The sequence below is a fragment of the Scylla paramamosain genome, chromosome 8 (assembly GCF_035594125.1).
Source record: "Scylla paramamosain isolate STU-SP2022 chromosome 8, ASM3559412v1, whole genome shotgun sequence".
Taxonomy (NCBI): Eukaryota; Metazoa; Arthropoda; class Malacostraca; order Decapoda; family Portunidae; genus Scylla; species Scylla paramamosain.
Genome location: NC_087158.1, coordinates 27,802,040 through 27,804,539, shown reverse-complemented (window position 1 = coordinate 27,804,539; position 2,500 = coordinate 27,802,040).

Genomic DNA, 2,500 nt, shown 5'->3' with positions numbered 1-2,500 from the left:
CTGGTCTCCGCGGAATGAAGGAAACGCGAAAATTAGTTTTGTTGCAAAGTTGGGGTGATGGGCAGGCGTGTTTTGCTGCAGTCTGCCCCCTGCTGGAGAGGGCGAGAGCTGGGGAGACGGAGGAAGGGGAGGGAGAAGGGGGAGGGCCCTGGGCATAGGCGGCCGTGTTGGGAGACAGTGAGGAGGTAAGAAGGGAGGGGGGAGTGTAGATTTTGTGGGAGAATCCTTAAAAGAGTTCATATGAAAAAAAGTGTGTGATTGTGTGTGTGTGTGTGTGTGTGTGTGTGTGTGTGTGTGTGTGTATACGTAGAAAAAAATACATTCAAACGTAAGAGAGAGTAAGAAGAGGGAAGTAAGACAAGACAAGGAGACAATGACAACGGTAAAAGAGATTGACCTAAAAGAAGAAAAAAAAAATAGGAGAGGAAAGAAGTGGACACCATGAAGGAAGGAATGCACGGAGGGACAGAGATAACAGATGGAGGGGGGAGGAGAGGGAGGGCAGCTCGGGATCCCACCACCTGACTCCCCCTCCCCCAACCCCCACGCGGACCTCTCCCTCCACCTCCCAGGGATAGATGACAGGGGAGGATTTCACATTCAATCTATTAATATATAAATAATGATATCCCTCCATCTGTATATTGTGTCTCCTCCTAAAACAGGTAAGGGGGGAGAGGAGTGTTACCTGAGCGATGAGGGAGGGATGGAGGGAGGGAGGGAGGGAAGAGGTAAGAGAGCGGACAGGTGAGGTAAAGAGTCTGTCAGTCAATTAAGCATCAGGTAAGAACAATAGCAACTATAGGTTATAAAGGTAAGGAGGAGGAATGTTTCTGGTTACCTCTATTCCTCCTCCTCCTCCTCCTCCTCCTCCTCCTCCTCCTCCTCCTCCTCCTCCTCCACTTCCCCCCCTCTTGCTCTTCGAATCCTTCTCATCTTTCATCTCCTCTCTCCGTCCTGTCTTCATTTCGCTCTGTACTCCCATCCTCCTCCTCCTCCTCCTCCTCCTCCACCTACTACTCCTTTTCGTCCTCGTCCTCATCTTTTCGTCGTCATGGTCCTCCTCCTCCTCCTCCTCCTCGTTCCCTCCTCATCCTCCTCCTCCACACTAATGGCGTCTCGCCTGGGTGGAGCCGCTTCCTTGCTTCTCTTATAACATTTATACAAACGATCCACGTCGCTATCAGCCGTGCTATCGTGCCTGTTGTCTCGTCACTGCTCCCGCTGCCAATATATCATTTACCGGGGACATGGCCACGACCACCGACCTCACCCACCACCGCGTTTTCTGTTAGCCTCGAGCCTCGAAGAAAATGGTTTGTCGCAAAGAGAAAATGAAAGTTCGAGAGAGAGAGAGAGAGAGAGAGAGAGAGAGAGAGAGAGAGAGAGAGAGAGAGAGAGAGAGAGAGAGAGAGAGAGAGAGAGACTATAATATTTCTATGGACAAATGATTATGGTGATGGTGGTAATGATAGGAGAATAGAAGGAGGAGGAGGAGGAGGAGCATTCTCCCAGCGATTACAGTCGTGATTATTGCTTTAGTAGCACCGGCAGCATTAGCAGCAACATCAGTAGTAGCAGTAATAGGAGGAGTAGTAGCAGTAGTAGTAACAGTGGTACTGGCGGCCGTGGTGGAGCATGCTGGAGCGTCGGCGAGTCAGCGACAGACCAGGCTGGGAGTGGGAACTATATATCATGAGGCCTGGTGATGCAAGCACTGGAACCTGGAGCAGGGAAGCAGCGGGGGGCGGGCGAGGAGGTACGAGAAGGAGAACGGGAGGAGGAGTAGGAGGGTTAGCAGGTAAAGTGTACTGGAGACAAGCAGGTGAGCAAGTTAGAAGACAAGCAGGCAGACGGGTAGGCAAGAAGGAGTAAGGGAGGTGGAGTGTAAGGGGAGAGGGGAGAAGAAGGAGAGCTAGCAGGTAAAGTGGAGACAAGCAGGTAAGCAGGTTAGAAAGCAAGCAGGCAATCAGGCAAGCAGGTAGGCAAGCAAGCAAAGAGCAGGAAAGGAGGTGGAGGGCAAGGGGAGAGGAGGGGAGGAGGAGAGCCACCCAGGCAGGCGGAGTCCCTTGTTCGATGTTTATGATATTGGTTGGGCAGCCTCCTGTAATTACCTCCTTAATATTCATAGGGCTTCATTAGTTACCTGGCGTCTCCCTTCGTCTTTATCGAGGATTCATTTCTTTATTCAACTCTCCATTGTGTCTTTTGCCTTGCTGCTCATTTGAGATCTTCTTTTTCTTCATCTTTTTTTTTCTTTTTTTGTGGTGGAGGGGGATGTGAACTGTGGAGGGGAAGAAGGGGTACAGCAGTGAATGGATTCTCTTGTTTTTTTTATTTCTTCTTCTTTTCGAGTCCGATATATAGCGTCATATGTATGTTGGTGTTGTTGTTGTTGCTGTTATTTGTCAGGTGTTATTGTTGTTCTTTTAGTTGTAGCCTGTTATCTTTCATCGTCTTCTTCCTTGTTTTATTTTTTTTTTACCCTTCTTTTTTTCCT